Source organism: Oncorhynchus mykiss, chromosome 15 (genome assembly GCF_057628025.1).
Source record: "Oncorhynchus mykiss isolate SJ-2025 chromosome 15, ASM5762802v1, whole genome shotgun sequence".
Taxonomy (NCBI): Eukaryota; Metazoa; Chordata; class Actinopteri; order Salmoniformes; family Salmonidae; genus Oncorhynchus; species Oncorhynchus mykiss.
In genome coordinates, this window is record NC_143036.1 from 24,668,220 (window position 1) to 24,687,500 (window position 19,281).

Genomic DNA, 19,281 nt, shown 5'->3' on the forward strand with positions numbered 1-19,281 from the left:
AGGGTCAGACTAGCTACTGTGGGAGTCTGACAAATGATCAACAACAACAACATTATATAGCCAACTACTGATATAAACATGCTTCCTGTCCCCCCCCCCCCCACTGACATCACTCCGCCCCATAAGCTCCTAAAGTAGTCATAAAGAGTCACAAGGCACAGCCAGACACCTAATCCCCATATGACCCTGCCCCTCCCCACAAACACCCCATACCCTATGACCTGGTGACTCCTGTCTCTTCCAGACAGAGGGGGTGTGGTGATGGGATCTATGATTGATGGCTTCTCATATCATCTCGACACGCAATGCCATTCTCTAGATGCATCCCAAATCTCACTCTATTGCCTATATAGTTTTCCAAGTTGGTGACAACGGAGATGGCAGCATTGCAACTAGTTCTTAGGAAACTTTGCAGTATTTCATTTTTTTATGTACTATTTTTTTAATTATTAGCTCAGGAAATGTTTTGTGTCATTACATACAGCTGGAAAGAACTATTGGATATTAGAGAGGCGGTAACTCTGCTGGTTTGACTTAGGAGGCGTGCACACCACCCACCGCTTCCGATTATATTACTCGTTAAGGTTCAGTTTTGGGTAACAAAGTCGATGAGCTTAGAGCAAGGATTTCTTTCCAGAGAGATATTAGGGCCTTAAACATACTTTGTTTCACGGCAACATGGCTCTCTCTGTGTACTCTGCCGGAGTCAGTAAAGCCAGCAGGATTCTCAGTACATTGTGCAAACAGGAATAAATATCTCTTCGGGAAGTAGGAGGGCGGAGGGGTGTGTTTCATGATTAATGACTCATGGTGTAATTCTAGGAACATACAGGAACTCAAGTCCTTTTGTTCACCCGATCTAGAATACCTCACAATTTAATGCCGATCATATTATCTCCCAAGAAAATTTTCTTCCGTCAACGCCACGGCCGTTTACATCCTCAAGCCGATACCTCGACAGCCCTCAAAGAACTTCACTGGACTTTATGAAAACTGGAAACCACATATCCTGAGGCTGCATTTATTGTAGCTGGGGATTTTAACAAAGCAGATCTGAGGACTAAGCTGCCGAAGTTCTATCAACATATCGACTGTACTACTCGCACTGCTAAGACTCTCGACCATTTCTATTCCAACTTCTGGAATGCTTACAAGGCCCTCCCCCGCCTTCCTTTCGGCATATCTTTCCACGACTCCATCTTGCTCCTCCCGCCCTATAGGCAGAAACTCAAACAGGAAGTACCCGTGTTTCGTACTATTCAACGCTGGTCTGACCAATCGGAATCCACGCTTCAGGATTGAAAAAGAATCTAGAAGCATACATGGATACGGTGACTGAGTTTATAAGGAAGTGTGTAGGAGATGTAGTACCCACTGTGACTATTAAAACATACCCTAACCAGAAACCGTGTATAGATGGTAGCATTCGCACAAATCTGAAAGCGCGAACCACCACATTTAACTATGGCAAGGTGACTGGTAAAAAGGCAGAATATAAACAGTGTAGTTATTCACTCCGCAGGGAAATCAAACAAGCTAAACGTCAGTATAAAGATGAAGTGGAGTCGCAATTCAACGCCTCAGACACGAGACCTATGTGGTAGGGTCTACAGACAATCACGTACTATAAAAGGAAAACCAACCACGTTGCAGAGACCTAAGTCTTGCGTCCGGACAGGCTAAACACATTCTTAGCATGCTTTGAGGATAAGACCGTGCCACCAACGCAGCCCGCTACCAAGGACTGTGGACTTTCCTTCTCCGTGGCTGACATGAATAAAACATTTAAACGTGTTAACCTCGCAGGGCTGCCGGCCCAAACGGCATCCCTAGCCGCGTCCTCAGAGCATGCGCAGACCAGCTGGCTGGTGTGTTTACAGGCATATTCAATCTCTCCCTATCCCAGTCTGCTATCACCAAATGCTTCCAAATTGTTCCTGTACCCAAGAAGGCAAAGGTAACTGAACTTAATGACTATCGCCCCGTAGCACTCACCTCTGTAATCATGAAGTGCTTTGAGAGACTAGTCAAGGATCATTTGCCCTCTACCTTACCTTACCTACCTCTACCTTACCCACTTCAATTTGCATACTGCCCCGATAGAGCCACAGACAATGCAATCGGCATCACTCTGCACACTGCCCTATCCCATCTGGACAAGAGGAATACCTATGTAAGAATGCTGTTTATTGACTAAGCTCAGCATTCAACACCATAGCTCATCATTAAGCTCGAGACCCTGGGTCTGAACCCCGCCCTGTGCAACTGGGACCTGGACTTCCTAACGGGCCACCCCCAGGTGGTGAAGGAAGGAAACAACACCTCCACTTCGCTGACCCTCAATACTGGGGCCCCACAAGGATGCTTGCTCAGCCTCCTCCTGTACTCCTTGTTCACCCATGACTGTGTGACCAAGCACTCCTCCAACTCAATCATCAAGTTTGCAGACGACACAACAGTAGTAGGCGTGATTACCAAATATAACGACACAGCCTACAGGGAGGAGGCGATGGCTCTGGGAGTGTAGAAGAACAAGCATTCCGCTACACCCGCAATATCATCTGCTAATCACATGTACATATATGACAAATAAAATTTGATTTGATATAGTGCACTACTTTTGACCTGAGCCCATAAGGCTCTGGGGAAAAGTAATGCACTATAGAGAATAGGGTGCCATTTGGGATGCATTCTGTAACCACAACCTGCAAAGGTCCAGCTCACAGTAACTGCTGCACGCTACTGTGCTGGCACTCAATAGTCCATCAAAAAAACAAAACGATCTGCAATAGTGAGGGTATTAGCTACACTTTACCAAGTAGATACAGACATACAGTGCCTTGCGAAAAGTATTCGGCCCCATTGAACTTTGCGACCTTTTGCCACATTTCAGGCTTCAAACATAAAGATATAAAACTGTATTTTTTTGTGAAGAATCAACAACAAGTGGGACACAATCATGAAGTGGAACGACATTTATTGGATATTTCAAACTTTTTTAACAAAACAAAAACTGAAAAATTGGGCGTGCAAAATTATTCAGCCCCCTTAAGTTAATACTTTGTAGCGCCACCTTTTGCTGCGATTACAGCTGTAAGTCGCTTGGGGTATGTCTCTATCAGTTTAGCACCAGAGCACCTGACCAGAGCACCTTCTTCCACATGTTTGGTGTGTCTCCCAGGTGGCTTGTGGCAAACTTTAAACGACACTTTTTATGGATATCTTTAAGAAATGGCTTTCTTCTTGCCACTCTTCCATAAAGGCCAGATTTGTGCAATATTGTTGTCCTATGGACAGAGTCTCCCACCTCAGCTGTAGATCTCTGCAGTTCATCCAGAGTGATCATGGGCCTCTTGGCTGCATCTCTGATCAGTCTTCTCCTTGTATGAGCTGAAAGTTTAGAGGGACGGCCAGGTCTTGGTAGATTTGCAGTGGTCTGATACTCCTTCCATTTCAATATTATTGCTTGCACAGTGCTCCTTGGGATGTTTAAAGCTTGGGAAATCTTTTTGTATCCAAATCCGGCTTTAAACTTCTTCACAACAGTATCTCGGACCTGCCTGGTGTGTTCCTTGTTCTTCATGATGCTCTCTGCGCTTTTAACGGACCTCTGAGACTATCACAGTGCAGGTGCATTTATACGGAGACTTGATTACACACAAGTGGATTGTATTTATCATCATTAGTCATTTAGGTCAACATTGGATCATTCAGAGATCCTCACTGAACTTCTGGAGAGAGTTTGCTGCACTGAAAGTAAAGGGGCTGAATAATTTAGCACGCCCAATTTTTCAGTTTTTGATTTGTTAAAAAAGTTTGAAATATCCAATAAATGTCGTTCCACTTCATGATTGTGTCCCACTTGTTGTTGATTCTCTTCACAAAAAAAATACAGTTTTATATCTTTATGTTTGAAGCCTGAAATGTGGCAAAAGGTCGCAAAGTTCAAGGGGGCCGAATACTTTCGCAAGGCACTGTATCTGGTTCCACCTTGTAGCCTTGTACAATAGCTATAATCGAACCACTTTGAAGTTGTAAGTCTAGTTCAATGCCCCAAGTGAGCGTATTAGCTACACTATACACAGTACCAAGTCACTTTGGGCATAATCTAGTTCCTTGGAAAGTTGTGGCTGTAATGTATAATATGACCACTTTGAAGTTGTAAGACTGGTCACAGTAAATCACTTTGGTTTGGCCAAAGGCGGAAATTGAAAAGAGAGTATTCGTATCTTCAATATTTGATGTGTATGTGTGTGTTTATTTGAGTGTGTGTGTGTTTATTTGTGTGTGCGTGTGTGTGTGTTTATTTGTGTGTGTGTGGCATACGTAGCGGGGGTCCCAGAGAAGTACGGGGGAGACTAAATCAAATAGAAAAGCTGAGAAAGCCCGTACAAAATGTTCAGTGGAGACAAGAGACAGGACTGCCAGTAAGGAAGTGATTCCCACTTGTGAAAGTTGTGTTATGATTTGGGAAAAGTATGAGAAATAAATATATGTTTCAGCCGGAACAGATAAGATTGGATACTTAATTTACTGCAACAAAACAAGACAGAAACATGACATACATATGACTGCCCAACTGTTTATGAATGGAGCACACAGAAACACAGATAGCAGTCATTTGTACAGCAATGCAAGCACTAATCACTCAGAAGAAATAGCCTAGCTAAGCCGTTTGTTCAAATGCTATGTTTACAGACTGACAGACTACCGCATTAACGTTACACGCTGAAGAAGCTGAAATAGTTATTGATTAAAAGGGAGGACCCTGAGGAAGTTTCCACACATAGTTTTGAGCTATAGTTCGGATCAGTTTGATTATTTGTTACACTGATAGTTTTCCATTTGGTCTGGTTGGTTTCAACATTGCCAAATGTCAAACGGTTAAAAAAACAAGCATCACTTTTGTGTCCCAATCTTCATAGTACTTTCGCTTTGGTCGTTCAACTACACGCGGGAGGAAACTGCGACGTGACAAACTACTATATTCAGTAACCTATATCCCTGGTTTAGCCTCCGGCTCCTCTAATCTGCATCGGATGCGCTCATAAATTCACTGCTATTACTCACGTAATGTTTCAGCAATATCAAGTTATTGTACTGCATGTATTTCATAAAATGCTCGCAGTCAAACAACCAATAATACCGTGCGACTCTTGTTCTTTTCCTGTGTTTGGTCTGGACAGCGTTCTCACCTGCAGCGTAGTAGAAATTGAATCGGACCGAGACCACCCTTTTCGAGCGAGCCACGGTGCGTTGTTTAGTGTGCAGAGTGCGGATAGTGTCCACACCAGTCCAAACGACCCAAACTAAGGGGGTAAACGCACCAGAGTTTGGAAAAGAAGTCTCCAATCCAAGTCGGTGTGAAAGCTCCCAAAGACTCCTCAATACAACAGCTTTCTGCTGAGATATGTTGCCTGTGTGTGTGTGTGTGTGTGTGTGTGTGTGTGTGTGTGTGTGTTGTGTGTGCGTGTGTGTTTATGCGTGTGTGCTGGATACCACCGCTGACACCAGCGGCTGTTTGTGCTGCTTGTGATGCTGTCCTGCTGGCCCAGGAGAATCTGGACCACAGCGTGACAGCCTGAGGAACACAAATCTTTGCTCTGCTGCCAACTGGTATTCATCACCAAGGAGGTTGAGGTAGCCTATTCAGCTGAATGGGCTGAAAATCTACAGGCACAAACACACTCCATTGAAAATTCCAAAGCTGTAACACCTGTTGTTGACGTCTGTGCTTTTGAGGGTAGATTCAGCAATGCACAAAGTAAACAGCAATATCAGGCTGATTTTCACAACAATACTGTGACGTTTGCGAGGCGAAACGTTTGTGCTTGTTTTGGTCCCGCAGCTATCACCCGCAGATATTTTTTGGTTTATACACATTTTGACAGATGGAATTTCATGACTTTTCCATTACTTTGAACCTAATTTCAATGACCAACAATTGGCGGCATCTCTTACAAAAAAGTAAGCGTAATGTGGTATCGACACTGGGAGGCTGCTCTCTGATTCCATGTCCTCTGATTCCATGTCCTGTTGTTGAGCAAGGCCCTTAACCTCCCACAAAGTAGAATACCTGTTAGGCAACTGTATAAAACACATGTTGTCAACCCTCAGTCTGGAGAGCTACTGGATGTGCAGGCTTTTGATCAAGCCCTGCTCAAACCCGTCAGAGCCAGTTTATCAAGGTCGGTTGAACAGCTCATTTCTAAAATGTGGTTTGTTAGAGGGGGACTGGAATAAAAGCCGGCACACCCATTGGCTCTCCTGGAGGATGGTTGACCACCCTTGATGTAAAACATTGCAACATTACAACCAAATACGCTTATGCTTTTTTGAAATAATTTGCTCATTCAATATATTAAAGATCAAATGGCTATGGTAGGCTACACATCTTTTTATTTTGCTGAAGCAAGCCCACAAATTTTGCTGAAGCAAGCCCACAATTTTTTTTGTCATATTTAGCTACCTTAGAAAGCTGATTGTATTGCGTTACAATGCTACATTGTACATTGGATGCCCAAATCAACTGGAAGTATCTACAAAATAAGTTATGAATCCACATAATCCAAAAGAAAAACTACATCTAATCATTTTTCCTGAAATTAATGTTCACGATTCACTAATTATTATTTTGATTCACATGATCGAACCGATTCAACGCGATTGAACCGAATCCCAACTAATACAATGGAAAAGTGAATTGTTTGTTTCATCAAAAATAATTGTTAAAATAAATCATATGAATTGTTCAAAAAAGTTTATCAACTTTTTATGACCTTATTCGCGAGTGTCGGTGCAAAGTTTTTGGGGACATCCATGACATGACGAAAATATTTATAGCTTAACAGTTAACTAGAGGGTACAAGATATGTTTGAATTGTCTACCTACCTAGTTGTCCGCCTCTCTCTCCTTGAGCAACGGCCCACTCGTTGCGCACCTGCAGGTGATGCGCGCAAACAGACTCTAAAGTGTCACTCCGAGCCTGGCTGATATGCTGAATTTGATTGTTAAAATATTTTAACACTAAGCCTAAATAAATGACATTAACAAATGTTGTTAATTTACATTACTTTTCCAACACTTTTTGGAATTTATAATTTTCCAAAACTTCCAGGCCTGGAAAACAGCATTTTAAAATTCCATGACTTTTCCAGGATTTTCGTGACCGTACAAACCTTGTGTATCGCGTTCATATGCAGGGGCTCCTGAGTGGCGCAGTGGTCTAAGGCACTGCATCTCAGTGCCAGAGGTGTCACTACAGACCCTGGTTTTATTCCAGGCTGTATCACAACCGGCCGTGATTGGGAGTCCCATTGGGTGGCGCACAATTGGCCCAGCGTTGCTGGGCTATCATTGTAAATAATAATTTTTCTTAACTGACTTGCCTAGTTAAATACATTTTTTTTAAATGGTCCCTGGTCAAAAATAGTGCACTATATAGGGACTAGGGAGCCATTTGGGAGAGAGAATCTCTGTTGACTTGACACCCTCTGGTGCACCTGATAGACCATTAATTTACTGTGCTTCAGCCCATCTGAAACCATTGCAGCGAAACTCAAAGTTTGAATCCAGTGTTTTCAGGAGCCCAATGGGACTCCAGTTTGACGGGTTGAGAGATAAATAGAATGGGGAGCTCCTTTAATCTTCCCAACATGCCTTGAGGGTAGTCTTCCTCACAGACTCAGACGGTCATGTCTCTCTCTCTCGCTCGCTCAACGTGATGTGGGATCTAAGCACGGCGGCACTCCCTAACTGGCTTAGTGCTGGAATGCCATTAAAAAGCACAGCCTTGGAGAAATGTATTAATCCCTTTGTACTGCCTTGCTCTCCCTCTCTAGCCCTCCCCCTCACTCAATAAGTAAATCACTCCGTCTCTCTTCATCTCCCTTTCTTCTCCACCTGTCTCTCTCTTTCTGTCTCTCTCTCTTTCTCAGGGCTGCCATGCCGACGGCAGTACATACTTTATCTCCCCTTAATTCCCTAATCACCCTATACTGGTGGAGTTTCCTCCCCCTTTCTTTGGGTCGCCTAGGTTCATACTACAAACAGAGGGATGGAGGGATGGGAGGAAGGGAGCAGGGATGAAATGAGTCAGGGCTTCAGTAAGAGGTAATAGGAGTTCATCTCAGTCCACCCTACCACAACTGATTACAGCTGAGTCTATGTCCCAAATGGCACTCCATTCCCTATATAGTGCACTTCTTTTGACCAGAGCCCATAGTGAATAGGGTGCTATTTGGGATGCACACTGAGTGATTAGGAGGTAGTAAAGTCTGCATCTAAATGGAAGGACAGTTGAGACTGGATGGGAAAGACAGATAAAGATATTGAGAAGGACATTCTGGTCGGAGGATTCTGAATTTCCTGCTTATTCCCTCCGGATTCTGGGAATTTCCAGTTGGGATTTCTGAAAACCTGGGAATATTGCAACCCTACAGTACAGAACAGTGACTCTGGGTTTTTTCTCTGTGTTTCCGTAGTGCGAATGAGAAGGACATACTGTATCATATTTCACTCCCTCTTCTCTACCTTCTCTTCCTCTGTACACGCTCCTGAAGCCACTTTCAATCACTACATTTCAAGCTTCTGCCTCGAATCCTGGGAAACTCTTTTCCACCTTCTCCTTCCCCTTAATCCTCCTCCTCCTCCTCCTCCCTCTGCGGACGACTTTGTCAACCACTTCGACATGCACGTTGACGACATCCGCTCCTCCTTCACTCAGCCTATTGAGTCTGCTGGTCCCACTCACATTGAACTGAACTGGTCCCAAGCTTTGACCTCTTCTCCCCTCTCTATCCTGATGAAATCCTGCGACTAGTGATGTCCGGCCACCCGACAACCTGCTCGCTCGACCCTGTCCCTACCTCCCTTCTCTAGAACATCTCTGGAGACCTTTTCCCCTTCCTCACTTCCCTCATCAACTCACCCCTGACCACAGGCTGCATCCCCTCTGACTTCAAGATGGCCAGAGTTAACCCCCTCCTCAAGAAACCAACACTCAACCCCTCTAACGTCAAAAACGGTAGACTTTTCTTTCCAAAACACTTTGAGCGTGCTGTCTCTGATCAACTCTCTTGCTATCTCTCTCTCAGAATGATCTTCTTGACCCTAACCAGTCAGGCTTCAAGACGGGTCACTCAACCGAGACCGCTCTCCTCTGCGTCACGGAGGCTCTCCGCTTAGACAAAGCTGACTCTCTCTCTCCTCCATTCTCACCCTTGTAGATCTATCCACTGCCTTCTACACCGTGAACCATCAAATCCTCCTCCCCACCGTGAAAGTGCGTGCGTGTGTGTGTGATGGGCGTTGGTACACAGCGTCTTAACGTTCTCCATCAGTGTGCTTTGTCATTCTCACACTAGCTAGCACCTGCAGCCTCTCCACCTCCTATTGACTGACTTGCACTAGGGGCCAGATTGCTGTGCCATGTCTGTGTGTGTGTGTTTTGTGTGTGAGTGAGAGAGTTGCTCTAGGGGCCAGATTGCTGTGCCACCTCTCTCACTCACACACAAAACACACACACACAGACATGGCACAACAATCTGACCCAGAGTGCCACTCTACTGACCGGAGCCCAAAGTAGTGCACTCCATAGAGAATAGTGTGTTATTTGGCACTCAGATTGTAGTTTAATAATCTCTACTGTGGAAAACATGATGCAAAATGTGGTCTTACTACGTATTTATTTATTTAGGCAAATCTGCAGACAGCTATGTTGTCTCCTCTCCCTGTTGTATTTTACCTGCAGGCTAAAACAGGGGTGTGTGTGTGTGTGTGTGTGTGTGTGTATCCACAGCCACTGTTCAGTCAATAGGTCTTACACACAGGTCTCTCAGCAGTATCCATAGAGGCCCTGATGCACAAATACCACTGCGGGCTTGGAGGCCAACGGAAGCTCTACTAACCCTACACATACACACACCTCACAGTCAGGACCCCTATCCCCGCTCTCTCTTACACACGCTTGAGTTATGAGCCTCGCACGAATGCACACACAAGGTACAAGCCCTCTGCCAGCTTTCCTCAACAGCTGTTTTCCCCCTACTCTCAGGATGCTTCGGCCATAAACCAAGAACACAAAAGAAAGAAAGAAAGAAAGAAAGAAAGAAAGAAAGAAAGAAAGAAAGAAAGAAAGAAAGAAAGAAAGAAAGAAAGAAAGAAAGAAAGAAAGAAAGAAAGAAAGAAAGAAAGAAAGAAAGAAAGAAAGAAAGAAAGAAAGAAAGAAAGAAAGAAAGAAAGAAAGAGAGGTGCATGGAAAGAGTGAACGAGAAAAATTGATTCCAGTGATTTCAGCTAATTAAGCTTATTCTTCCCCTAGTCAACATGGGCAACAAGGGCATTATCACTTTTATACAAAGGGTTGCCAACATATTCAAATAATGATTGACATATTTTCATGAAAAACTTTATTTTGATTAATTTATTCATATTATTTCTTCCTTCCACGAGATATAGTCCCAACACAAATCTAGGGTTGCTACCCAAGCTGGCTGGTCGTTCTTTCTATCGGTTAGGTTGCCAGAGACGCGACCCAGTCGTTAAGTCTTTTTGTTCTAAATGTTCCATTTCCGTGATGGCTAGCAACGTTCTTATCCCTTGCTTGCTAGCTAGCCAACTTCGGCTAACACAGTCACGTCAAACAGTGCATCCAGAATAACAGCAAAGTGCAGCATTTGTGTTTGCATAAGTTGTTTTCTAGTGGCATTTATTTCGATACATCCATAACAATGAGCTAATGATGTGCGATTTTGCCTGGCATAGAACATTTGCTTTCTCGCCAGGACACTGTTCAGTGGAGCTAGCCAACTACACAGCTAACACAATCACTTCATTTTCATTTCATCTCACAATCACTTTCTTGTTTTTCTAGTGACATTTCTTTGTATATATAACCATAAAAATGTACGATTTCGACTGGCTGTGAAAAGCTGCCAGCCTGTCTGTATCGTCTCGACACATTCATTACCATAGCACAGCGGGAGATCGAATTTCCATATTGAAACAATGTTGCAAATGTCGGAGAGACAGACAGCAACGTTTATACAAATCTCCGCTGTTGAAAACCGAATGCTAGTCTAAAAGAATGGGAGACGATGTCTAGATGCTTTTTACAGTGGAGATCTAGTATATACATTGCCTGGCTAGGCTGATGAGACAGTGGATTGGGCAGTCAGATGGAACAGGGTAAACAGGCATTTTATCGTTAGAGATTTAGCCGGTGGTAACTTTTGGAATAGACACTGGCTGGAATGCGGTTTTAACCAATCAGCATCCAGGATTAGACCCACCCGTTGTATAACATGCCATAACACACACACACACACACACACACACACACACACACACACACACACACACACACCACACCACACCATTCTTGGTGAATTTGCTCTGAAAATATAGTTCACCAAGCTACCAATTACTTCAGACTGGAAGAAGTTAAGCTACACTAAATGTAGTGTACTATGCCCAAACTACTTTGTGAAAAATTTTCATATGTACACCTCAAATGTCATAGACTACAAATTGCAAGAACAGATCACCTTGGGGCCATATGTTAACAGAATGTGTAATTTTGCCTATATAGCCAACTTCTACTGTTTATGTAGCCCGAAGACTGTAAATACCCTCTCTCTCTCCATCCCTCCCCCTCTCTCTCCATCCCTCTCTCACTGCCCACCTCTCCATCTTGCTTTCTTTCTTTCTCTCTCCTTCCCTGCACCCTATGCACCTCCCTCTCTCTTCCTCCCCCTTTCTCACTAGGGTCAAGGAGAACAATACTGTAACAGAACAGCTCCAAGGGAGAATACTGGAGTACTGGAACAAAAATTCAACCACCATCAATCCAAACCATCAGCCTCCCTTAGATTCATCCCAAGGCTATACTAAGTTAGGCTTTGTGTCCCAAATGGAACTCTATTTCCTTTATAGTGTGCTGCTTTTGACCAGTCCCCACAGGGGTTAGGGTGCCATTTGGGATGCAGGTTATGAGAGATCCTCTGGACATAGAAGAACAGAGGAGAACAGAGAACAAGTCTCCTACAGTCAGACAAGGACGTGTAGCTTATAACCAAACCTTTATTTTTTTGTCCTGTGTGTTTTCAGCTTGGTGGTGAGAAAGGGAGTAAGAAAATCTAGTGATGACTCAGGGGGCTTTCACACCAAATTGTTTTTGAGCGATTTTTCTTCTTCTGAAAACAGGGGCGCGTTTTCACCCTTAGTTGGGTTCGTTTGGACTAGTGTGAACACTATCTGCACACTAAACAACGCACCTTGCTTTGTTCAAAAAGGGTGGTCTCGGTCCGATTCCATTGATTCTGAGGTGGGGTTCGCTGCAGGTGAGGAAAACAACAAGAGGCGTACAGTATTATTGGTTGTTTGACTGCGATCATTTGATGAAACGCACGCAGTACCATAGCTTGATATTTCTGAAACATTTTGTGAGTAGCAGAAAATTTATGAGCGCACCCGATGCAGATTAGGGGTGACGGGTACTATACCGGGGATATAGGTCACTGAATATAGCCTTTTCACATTGCAGTTAAAGTGGCTATTGTGCAGTTTCCTCCCGCATCTTGTTGAAAGACCAAAGCTAAAGTGACGTTTGGGACACACAAGTGATGGTTCATGAGAGAGAGAGGATTGGTGGGGTAAACATCATAGATAGAGAGAGGGGGTTGGTGGGGTAAATGTCATAGATAGAGAGAGGGGGTTGGTGGGGTAAATGTCATAGATAGAGAGAGAGAGGGTTGGTGGGGTAAACATCATAGATAGAGGAGGTTGGTGGGGTAAACATCATAGATAGAGAGAGGGGGTTGGTGGGGTAAATGTCATAGATAGAGCGAGAGAGAGGGTTGGTGGGGTAAACATCATAGATAGAGGAGGTTGGTGGGGTAAACATCATAGATAGAGGGGGTTGGTGGGGTAAACATCATAGATAGAGAGAGGGGGTTTGTGGGGTTAACATCATAGTTAGATAGAGGGGGCTGATGGGGTACACATCATAGATAGAGAGGGGGTTGGTGGGGTAAACATCATAGAGAGAGGGGGTTGGTGGGGTAAACATCATAGATAGAGAGGGGGGCTGGTGGGGTACACATCATAGAAAGAGAGGGGGGGCTGGTGGGGTACACATCATAGATAGAGGGGGTTGGTGGGGTAAACATCATAGATAGAGGGGGTTGGTGAGGTAAACATCATAGATAGATAGAGGGGGCTGGTGGGGTAAACATCACTCCTTAGCCAGGTTCCAGATCTGTTTCCACTTTCTTGCCAACTCCGACTCAGACAATGTGGGACCAGGCAAAAAAAGAACAAAAACAATATGTTGTATAATCTGAAATGTGTTGTTTTACAGGGTTAGCCATAGTAGTACAGAACCCCTGGAATGCGCCTTGCTCAAAGGGAACATTGACAGATTTGACATCTTGGGTATTCAAACCAGCGACCTTGTCACGACTTCCGCCGAAGTTGGTCCCTCTCCTTGTTCGGGCGGCATTCGGCGGTCTTCCTTCTAGCCATCGCTAATCCTCTTTTCATTTTCCTTTGGTTTTGACTTCCATCACACTTGGTTCCAATCCCATCAATTACATGTTGTGTATTTAACCTTCTGTTCCCCCTCATGTCCTTGTCGGTATTGTTTATTGTAAGTGCTTGTGCACGTCTGTTCTGGTGTGCGGCAGGTTATGTACCCATTATTTGATTGTTCTGTTTTCCGGTGGGGTTTTTTGTTACTAAACTGCGCTGTTTGGAAACACAGTTTTTGCTCTCCTGCGTCTGACTTCTCTGCCGCCAGTACGGACCCCTTACAGACCTTTTGGTTATTGGCCCAACACTTTAACTGCTAGGCTACCTGCCACCCAGGCAACTCCCACCCTGGCAGACTGGTTGTAACTGTCAGATAGGGATCAAGGGTACAGTGTTCTGTACCATACAGTAACCACAGCTGAATTACACAAAACAGATTATTTCCTACCAGACAACAAGCAAACACAGGGACGTGCATGTCTGCGTCCCAAATGGAACCCTGTTGTACTACTTTTCACCCTATGGGCCCTGGGCGGTTTACTACAAAGCAGGATCACTGAGATAGCAAGGTAACTTTGATGAACAACCAGAAATAACTATAGATTGTCTGGTTCATTCATTTTAACGCGGTGGGTTTAAACAGGGGTTTACACAGAGCGTTTCTTGGTAGTTTTAAACAAATCTACTTTGAGACAAAAGTGTACACCTCACACACATGTAAGGTGTACAAATTTGAAATGTGTTCAAGTTTGAGTTTGCATCCCAAAATTACACTTTATCTACGTCACAGAAGACTGAAATATAACAAACCGCCTAGTTTGTTTGTTGAGCTGTACACTGAGGTGACTATGCAAAGATGCTCAGCTGGTCAATATTCCCCTCCAGTGATTCCCTAACATCTTGTCAACATGTGCCTTGAAAATGGAGCGATATCTTATGCCATTCTGACTGCATGTGCTTTTATCTGTAACAAGGCCCAGATGTCTTTTAGGTGTCAAAAACCTCTCAAATTGTGTAAAATATTCTTTCCTATAACTTAAATGACAGCATTTGTTTGGCCAAAATTACATTCTTTGATGTAGACGAGGCATTCACAAACTGGGGTACATGCGCAATACCGTCAGGGGTACGCCAAATAAAATGGTGATTCACATTTATTTTTTAAATATATATTTACATGTTTGGGAGAAAAAAAAATGTCTTCACATTTTCAAACAGATTTATATTTTCCAATGGGTGAGTTTTTTCTCTCGCCTGAGTAGCCTCATTTCAGGGCCAAAAATAAAATTCAACCATCTAGTGTTCAGCGAAATAACAACACAACATCAAATACAGGTAGCCTAGTCAAATAATTAACATCTAATCACATTAACCGTTACTCTCTCGTGGGAATTCCACTAACGGTCCGTATGTAGCCAAACGTAGCTGCTACTCGTGTTGGTATCTGTACTGATGGCGCAAAAGCCATGACAGGGAAACATAGTGGAAACGTGCGTGCAAGGAGTTGCTCCCGACGCCACTTGGGTACACTGCAGCATCCACCGAGAGGCTCTTGATGCCAAGAGAATGCCTGACAGCTTGAAAGACGGTTTGGACACTACAGTGAAAATGGTTAACTTTATTAAAGCAAGGCCCCTGAACTCTCGTGTATTTTCTGCAATATGCAATGATATGGACAGCGACCATGTAACGCTTTTACAACTTACAGAAGTGCGCTGGTTATCAAGGGGCAAACTATTGACACGTTTTTTTAAATTGAGAGACGAGCTTAAAGTTTTCTTTACTGACCATCATTTTCACTTGTTTGACCGCTTGCATGATGACAAGTTTCTAAAACGACTGGCCTATCTGGGTGATGTTTTTTCTCGCCTGAATTATCGGAATCTAGGATTACAACTATATTCAATATTCGAGTCCCTGGACTTGTCTCAACGATGTTCCTATCTGCCAGGACATTGCAGGACATCTAGTTTGACTCATTTTCCCTGGCTTTGAAAAGACTACAGCTTAACAGGAGCCCTACTTACTTGTACCCACCCTCAAAGAAAGGCTTTTCAAAACAGGGGTGGTACTAGTTTACAAGTTCACCGGAGCTATGTTACCATGCACTGTCTATCCGAGATTGCTACATACACTACCGTTCAAAAGTTTGGAGTCAGTTAGAAATGTCCTTGTTTTTGAGGGGGGGGAAACACATTCTTTGTCCATTAAAATAACATCAAATTGATCAGAAATGCAGTGTAGACATTGTTAATGTTGTAAATGGCTATTGTAGCTGGAAACGGCAGATGTTTTATGGAATATCTACATAGGCATACAGAGGCCCATTATCAGCAACCATCACTCCTGTGTTCCAAAGGCACGTTTTGTTAGCTAATCCAAGTTTATCATTTTAAAAGGCTAATTGATCATTAGAAAACCCTTTTGAAATTATGTTAGCACAGCTGAAAACTGTTGTTCTGATTAAAGAAGCAATAAAACTGGCCTTCTTTAGACTAGTTGAGTATCTGGAGCATCAGCATTTGTGGGTTTGATTATGGGCTCAAAATGGCCAGAAACAAATAACTTTCTTCTGAAAATTGTCAGTCTATTCTTGTTCTGAGAAATAAAGGCTACTCCATGCAAGAAATTGCCAAGAAACTGGAGATCTCGTACAACACTGTGTACTACTCCCTTCACAGAACAGTGCAAACTGTCTCTAACCAGAATAGAAAGTGGGAGGCCCCAGTGCACAACTGAGCAAGAGGACAAGTACATTAGAGTATCTAGTTTGAGAAACAGATGCCTCACAAATCCTCAATTGGCAGCTTCATTAACTGGCAGCGACTCCCGGGATGCTGGCCTTCTAGGCAGAGTTGCAAAGAAAAAGTAATATCTCAGACTGGCCAATAAAAATAAAAGATTTAGATGGGCAAAAGAACACAGACACTGGACAGAGGAACTCTGCCTAGGCCAGTATCCCAGAGTCGCTTCTTCACTGTTGACTTTGAGACTGGTATTGACAACAGAAGATTTTGATGTACTGCAAGTCTCCTGGAAATACATGAAGACTGATAATGAGGATGTGTAAAACATGAAGACTGATCATCCGGATGTGTTACCATACAATAAACCATGTTCATCTGTAAACTGGTTTGTTTTGTTACACTCACAGTCAATAATGGGTCATTGAAATGGGCTGTCAGCAAAGATATGAAACGCTTGAGGGGGGCTTGACTTGTAGACAGTCTAGTGGTGTATTGTTGTATATAAGCACCTACTACAATCGAGTGAATAGGCTAGATGAGTATACTAACAGCCCCTCCCCCCCCATGCCAAAGAACTGACTGGAAGGGTGTGAAAACTTTGAGGAGCACTTGTCTTGTAGACAGTTTAGTGTATTGGTGATATTGTTTTTTTTTTTGCAAGAGGGTATTGTGGTTTCATAAATACGTTTGGTTGTCCTGGCTTGTTTCAAAGTCATATTCTGCGGTGCTCGAGTTTATTCCAGGCTGAAAGCCTTTATCCAATGGGTCTACAGGCTCTGTACTGCTAAAGCTGGGGTCAAGGTCATCTTCATCAGCAGCAGGATTAGTCTGTAGGACACACCGTAGTCATTGATTAGCCAACATTTGACTACTTTGTCCCCATCAATACACACTCCAACAAGGTACTATATCCATCCACCCTCCTCATGTCAATAGATCATGCACACTAACCTTCACACACAATTCCCACCCCCAAAAGTCTAAAGTCAGTCACCCACACCATCCCCTCCTTCCTAATACCTCCTTTCCTCCAATTTAGACTTCAAGCCTTGCATGAACAATCAACTAAGCCTCCATAATACAGAGAAAAATACAGTAGAAGTTGTAGCCTACTTGTAAACGCACCAACAACAAGACACGGACCATGCTCCAGTACATTTATTTGCTCATCATGGAAAGATTTAGTATATTTTAGTACGATTTTAGAAGGTGACTTACACTAGTTCCTGGTCCTGAGCTTGATGTTGATGCATCTGCAGATGTTGATGGGATCAGATATTAGCCTCTGCGGTAGTTAGTTAGCTAGCTAACTAACGTAACCTAACGAAGCTAATCTTAGCTTGCAAAGTTACAAATCCCATTGCCAGATAGCAGCTGGCTAATTACATTGATATTGACATGCTTTGGAATGTTTACCCAACATATTATAAAAGCTAGCTAGCTAGGTTTGAGTTTTGATAAACAAATGTAGTTCGCAAGCTACGTTACCTCAGCTTGACATATTTTCTGCTGTGCTGATGTTGGCTGATCAGATACCTTCCTTTGAAGTGAAGGCTAAAATCAAAGGAATACCATCACTTTTCAACGTTTAACGACATGGCAACCCCATCAGTTGAAACTTCAGTTCTGTTTCGAAATCCTCTGGCTGAAAATGCTAGATATTATGGTTTGCTTACAACCAGGAAATGCAGCGAGCCCATTTCTACTGGTGAGATGCAAAACGCTTGTATTTGCGTGTAGTGAGGAAATTCAAAAATGTTAGGACAGATATAATGTTAATAACATATTAATGGACATATATAGTCAAATAGAGCAGAGGTGAAATGTCCCTTTAAACTATCCACACGGCTCTTAAATTAAATCTGAATATGTTTAGCTGGTGAATAATCCAATTAAAGACAAACCATATTGACAATGTTCATGTAATCCCTGTCTGTGAAGATGATCGTAATTAGTGTTCATAGTCTGAAGAGAGCCTAATTAACCATGTGCTGTGTGTGTGTGTGTGTGTGTGGGCGGGGGGAGGGGGGGGGGTGTACAGGAGGGTCCGGGTCTCATTAAGTGGACTGGCACAGGCAGGTCTGCTATGTAGCACTCAGCCATCAAGTCCTATTAGCATCAACATACAGGTTCCACACGACAGATTACTGTCTGGAAAAGAAGGGGGTTGTGGATCATATTTTGACTGCGTCACTATTCCGTTTACAGAGCACTAGTTTTGACCACAGCCCTATGGGCCACCTATTTCTCTGGAAATGAACACCTTGAAATGGAGAGCCTATTTCAACAAGGTGACAAGGTGACCATTACTTTTTGTTGGGAGCCAAAGATGAAAGCGTATTCCAGGAGTGACATCACAAATGCAGGTAAAAAGCCAGCATAAACAAGAAACAACATCACTTGTATTCTTTAACACGGATCAGACAAAGAAATGTCTACATTGTTGTCTACACGGCTCAAAACCGAGGCTTGTCTGCATAGTTGTCTACACGGCTCAAAACCGAGGCTTGTCAGCATAGTTGTCTACACGGCTCAAAACCGAGGCTTGTCTGCATAGTTGTCTACGCGGCTCAAAACCGAGGCTTGTCTGCATAGTTGTCTACACGGCTCAAAACCGAGGCTTGTCTGCATAGTTGTCTACACGGCTCAAAACCGAGGCTTGTCTGCATAGTTGTCTACGCGGCTCAAAACCGAGGCTTGTCAGCATAGTTGTCTACACGGCTCAAAACCGAGGCTTGTCTGCATAGTTGTCTACACGGCTCAAAACAAAGGCTTGTCTACGTACCCAATTAACTTCCCCACACAAATCTGTCCGGACATTTCCTCCTGGCCCATGGTATTGTTGTCAAAACATTGGCTGGGCTCTGGAACGCTTACTTCGTACTTGACCCCTAGCCACTACAATCTAGGCCACTAACCCAAGCCACTACCCCTAGCCACTACCCCCTAAGCACTCAGTAAAAGTAAAAAGCATGGAAATAGTTCCACATAGCCTATCAGTTG

General features: G+C 43.5%; 1 protein-coding gene across 2 annotated transcripts in view; it reads right to left on the reverse strand.

Moving 5' to 3' along the window:
• LOC110489841 (solute carrier organic anion transporter family member 5A1) overlaps window positions 1–19,281 on the reverse strand; it is a 91,080-nt gene that overhangs the window by 51,713 nt on the left and 20,086 nt on the right. The window lies entirely within an intron of this gene.